This window comes from Triticum urartu, chromosome 6A (assembly GCF_056163025.1).
Source record: "Triticum urartu cultivar PI428250 chromosome 6A, HENAU_Tu73, whole genome shotgun sequence".
Taxonomy (NCBI): Eukaryota; Viridiplantae; Streptophyta; class Magnoliopsida; order Poales; family Poaceae; genus Triticum; species Triticum urartu.
In genome coordinates, this window is record NC_141878.1 from 259,428,244 (window position 1) to 259,434,395 (window position 6,152).

The window sequence follows — 6,152 nt, forward strand, 5'->3', positions numbered from 1 at the left end:
GTAGAATTCCCCCTTTCCTAGTCCAACTAGGAGTCCTTCCATGTAGTAGGAGTAGGAGACAAGGAAGGGGAAGGGAGAAGGGAAGGAAGGAGGGGGCGCAGCCCCTCCCCCTAGTCCAATTCGGATTAGGCCTTGGGGGGGCACGCGGCCTGCCCTAGGCAGCCCCTCTCTCTTTCCCGTATGGCCCAATAAGGCCCAATACTTCTCCCCCGTATTCCCATAACTCCCCGGTACTCCGAAAAATACCCGAACCACTCGGAACCTTTCCGATGTCCGAATATAGTCGTCCAATATATCGATCTTTACGTCTCGACCATTTCGAGACTCCTCGTCATGTCCCCGATCTAATCCGGGACTCCGAACTCCTTCGGTACATCAAAACTCATAAACTCATTATATAACTGTCATCGAAACCTTAAGCGTGCGGACCCTATGGTTCGAGAACAATGTAGACATGACCGAGACACGTCTCCGGTCAACAACCAATAGCGGGACCTGGATGCAAATATTGGCTCCTACATATTCTACGAAGATGTTTATCGGTCAGACCGCATAACAACATATGTTGTTCCCTTTGTCATCGGTATGTTACTTGCCCGAGATTCGATCGTCGGTATCTCAATACCTAGTTCAATCTCCTTACCGGCAAGTCTCTTTACTCGTTCCGTAATACATCATCTCACAACTAACTCATTAGTTGCAATGCTTGCGAGGCTTATGTGATGTGCATTACCGAGAGGGCCCAGAGATACCTCTCCAACAATTGGAGTGACAAATCCTAATCTCGAAATACGCCAACCCAACATGTACCTTTGGAGACACCTATAGAGCACCTTTATAATCACCCAGTTACATTGTGACGTTTGGTAGCACACAAAGTGTTCCTCCGGCAAACGGGAGTTGCATAATCTCATAGTCATAGGAACATGTATAAGTCATGAAGAAAGTAATAGCAACATACTAAACGATCGGGTGCTAAGCTAATGGAATGGGTCATGTCAATCAGATCATTCACCTAATGATGTGATCCCGTTAATCAAATAACAACTCTTTTGTTTATGGTTAGGAAACATAACCATCTTCGATTAACGAGCTAGTCAAGTAGAGGCATACTAGTGACACTCTGTTTGTCTATGTATTCACACATGTATTATGTTTCCGGTTAATACAATTCTAGCATGAATAATAAACATTTATCATGATATAAGGAAATAAATAATAACTTTATTATTGCCTCTAGGGCATATTTCCTTCATAGGTATGGTGTACTCTTATGGCAAGACTGGTTTAAGGGTATTTGCAAGCACAAGTAGCTCTACTTGGTGCAATGAATTTGGCTAGCATGAGTGGGAAAGGCAAGCTCATCATGTTGGAAGATCCAAGACAATATAATTTATCTCAGATGTAAGAAAACATAACCCATTACGTTGTCTTCCTTGTCCAATGTCAACTCTTTAGCATGTCATATTTTAATGAGTTCTCACAATCATAAAAGATTTCCAAGATAGTATATTTATATGTGAAGACCTCTCTTTCTTTATTCCTTCCTATTAATTGCAACGATGACCAAAACTGTGTTTGTCAACCCTCAATAACTTTTATTCATCATACTCTTTCTACGTGAGCTCATTACTCTCCATAAGACTCATATGATCTCTTTGTTTCTTTTTATTTCTTTCTCTTTTTCTTTTATTCCTTTAGGATCATGGCAAAATAATCAAGCCCTTGACTCAACACTAACCTTTAGTATATAGCTCACGGACTCGATTACACAGAAGGATAATAAAGCAAGACTCACGACTAGATCATACTAAGAACTTTTATTCTACTAGATCAAGATATTACCAAAAGGATCGAACTAAGAAAAACGGTAAAGATAAAAGTGATGGTGATACGATACCGGGGCACTCCCCCAAGCTTGGCAGTTGCCAAGTGGAGTGCCCATACCAATGTGATTATTCCTCTCTTTTCGGGGATGGTGATGTGATGTTCTTGGCGATGATGCCCCTCAAGATACGATTCTCCTCCTCAAGCTTGTTGACTTGCTACTTGAGGTCCATTATTTCCTTTCAGAGTTTTCCTGTAATAGCCAAAGCTCCCTACACCCAAGGGTGCTGCATAGCTGCGGGAGAACCGGTGACACTCTTTTTCATATTCTCATAAGAAAGAAATCTAACATTGGAAGGGATAACCAAGTCTGCAGTTCTCCCATTGTGAATCCAGCTCGGAAGCGGGAAGTGACATCTTGATCCTCTTCCATGGCATCTATCCTCTATAATTAGGCCTCCATCTCTTCCTCCGTTGCTAGCCCAAAGAGGTCAACATTGTTGTTTGTCATTGATCTCAGTGCCGGGTGAGACACCCTGCTCTCCCCGACTGACTCTTGCGAAGAAATCTTGCTCTAATCTGTAACAGCAACAACTCGAAACAAAGACAAGAGATTTTTGCGTGATACGGGAGTCAAAACCCCCGGGAGATTATATAATGAATTTTTACTGACCAAAATACATGTCGTGTACGAAAACGGACTCCGAAGAGCACACGAGGTGCCCACGAGGTAGGGGGCGCGCCCAGTAGGGTAGGGCGCGCCCTCCACCCTCGTGGAGCCCTCGTGTCCTTCCCGGACTGCTGCTTATTTTTCTATTTTTCTAAATATTCCAAAATGGAGAAATATTGCCTTAAAAACTATTTTGGAGTCTATTTACCTACCGTACCACATACCTATTCCTTTTTAGAGTTTGAAACGTTCCGGAAAGTGTCCCTTATGTATTCCTCCGGGGTTACGGTTTCAATAACATTAGTTTAAACATTTATGGGATTACCTGAGATATAGTGTTTGATTCTTTGACCGTTCACCACCTTCGGATTTATGCCTTCGAAGTTGTTGATTTTTATGGCACCGGAATGGTAGACCTCCTCGATAACGTAAGGACCTTCCCATCTAGAGAGAAGTTTTCCTGCAAAAAATCTTAAACGAGAGTTGTATAGCAATACATAATCACCTACATTAAACTCACGCTTTTGTATCCTTTTATCATGCCATCTTTTAACCTTTTCTTTAAACACCTTGGCATTTTCATAGGCTTGGGTTCTCCATTCATCATGTGAGCTAATATCAAATAACCTCTTCTCACTGGCAAGTTTACAATCATAATTAAGTTCTTTAATATCCCATTAAGCCTTGTGTTCTAGTTCGAGAGGCAAGTGACATGCTTTTCCATAGACCATTTTATACGGAGACATACCCAAAGGATTTTTATATGCGGTTCTATAGGCCCATAATGCATCATCTAGTTTCTTGGACCAATTCTTTCTAGACCTATTAACAGTCTTTTGCAAAATTAATTTGAGTTCTCTATTACTCAATTCTACTTGACCACTAGACTGAGGGTGATAAGGAGATGCAATTCTATGATTAACAACATATTTAGCAAGCATTTTAAGAAAGCACCATGAATAAAATGTGAACCACCATCAGTCATTAAATATCTAGGGACTCCAAATCTTGGAAAAATAACTTCTTTAAGCATTCTAATAGAAGTGTTATGATAAGCACTACTAGTTAGAATAGCTTCTACCCACTTATTAACGTAATCAACAGCAACTAAAATATGTGTATATCCATTAGAGGAAGGAAAAGGTCCCATATAGTCGAAGCCCCAAACATCAAATGGTCCAATAACAAGTGAATAATTCATAGGCATTTCTTCACATCTACTAATATTACCAATTCTTTGACATTCATCACAAGATAAGACAAACTTACAGGCATCTTTGAAGAGAGTAGGCCAATTAAAACCAGATTGCAATACCTTATGTGCAGTTCTATCTCCAGCATGGTGTCCTCCATAAGCTTCAGAGTGACACTTGCATAGGATCTGTTCCTGTTCATGCTCAGGTACACAATGTCTAATAACACCATCTACTCCTTCTTTATAAAGATGTGGGTCATCCCAAAAGTAATGCCTCAAATCATAGAAGAACTTTTTCTTTTGCTGGTATGTGAAACTAGGTGGTATAAACTTAGCAACAATGTAATTAGCATAATCAGCATACCATGGAGCAGTATGAGAAGCATTTATGACATTTAATTTCTCATCAGGAAAACTATCATCAATAGGTAGTGGGTCATCAAGCACATTTTCTAACCTAGACAAGTTGTCTGCAATGGGGTTCTCTGCTTCTTTTCTATCAACAATATGCAAATCAAATTCTTGTAGCAAGAGAACCCATCTAATAAGTCTAGGTTTAGCATCTTTCGTTTCCATAAGATATTTAATAGCAGCATGATCAGTGTGAATAGTTACTTTAGAATCAACAATATAAGGTCTAAAATTATCACAAGCAAATACAACTGCTAAGAATTCTTTTTCAGTAGTAGCATAATTTCTTTGAGCATTGTCTAGAGTTTTACTAGCATATTGAATAACATTTAGTTTCTTATCAACTCTTTGTCCTAGAACAGCACCTACAGCATAATCACTAGCATCACACATAATTTCAAAGGGTAAATTCCAATTAGGTGGCTGAACAATAGGTGTAGAGATCAATGCTTTCTTAAGTATTTCAAATGCTTCTACACAATCATCATCGAAAACAAATGGTATATCTTTTTGTAATAAATTAGTAAGAGGCCTAGAGATTTTTTAGAAGTCCTTAATGAACCTCCTATAAAAACCAGCATGACCAAGGAAACTTCTTATACCTTTGATGTCCTTGGGACATGGCATCTTTTCAATAGCATCCACCATGGCTTTATCAACTTCAATACCTCTTTCAGAAACTTTATGCCCCAAGACAATACCTTCATTCACCATAAAGTGGCACTTTTCCCAATTCAAGACAAGATTAGTTTCTTCACATCTCTGCAAAACTCGATCAAGGTTGCTCAAGCAATCATCAAAAGAAGATCCATAGACGGAAAAATCATCCATGAAAGCCTCACAAATCTTTTCACAAAAGTCAGAGAATATAACCATCATGCATCTTTGAAAGGTAGCAGGTGCATTACATAAACCAAAAGGCATACTTCTATAAGCAAAAGTACCAAAAGGGCATGTAAAAGTAGTCTTTGATTGATCTTTGGCTGACACAGGTATTTGAGAGAAACCAGAATAACCATCTAGAAAGCAAAAATGTGTATGTTTAGATTATCTTTCTAGCATTTGACCGATAAAAGGTAAGGGGTAATGATCCTTTTTAGTAGCCTTATTTAATTTGCGGAAATCAATTACCATCCTATAACCTGTAATAATTCTTTGAGGAATCAGTTCATCTTTATCATTAGGAACAGCAATAATACCTCCCTTCTTAGGGACACAATGGACAGGGCTTACCCACTGACTATCAGCAACGGGATAAATTATACCTGCCTCAAGGAGCTTTAGTATCTCCTTTCTTACCACTTCTTTCATTTTAGGATTTAGCCGGCGTTGATGATCACAAACTGGTTTAGCATCTTCTTCCAAACTAATTTTATGTTGACATAGAGTGGGACTAATGCCCTTAAGATCATCAAGAGTATACCCAATAGCAGCACGATGCTTCTTCAGAGTTTTCAATAATCTCTCTTCTTCATGCTCTGAAAGGTTAGCACTAATAATAACAGGATATATATCTTTTTCTCATCAAGATAAGCATATTTAAGAGTATCAGGTAACGGTTTAAGCTCAAACACGGGATCACCCTTGGGTGGAGGAGGATACCCTAAGATTTCAACAGGGAATTTTTTTCTTCAGAATAGGTTCCTGTTTAAAGAATACCTCATCTAATTCCCTTCTTTCATTCATAAACATGTCATTTTCATGGTCTAGCAAGTATTGTTCTAAAGGATCACTAGGAGGTACGGCAATAGAAGCAAGACCAATAATTTCATCCTTGCTAGGTAATTCTTCTTCATGGTGTTGTCTACTAAATTTAGAGAAATTAAATTCATCAGTCATATCATCTAAACCGACAGTAACAACATCTCTTTTGCAATCTATGGTAGCATTAACAGTGTTTAAGAAGGGTCTACCAAATATAACGGGACAAAAGCTATCTTGTGGGGAACCAAGAACGAGAAAATTAGCAGGATATTTAGTTTTCCCACACAAGACTTCAACATCTCTAACAATTCCCATTGGTGAAATAGTATCTCTATTGGCAAGTTT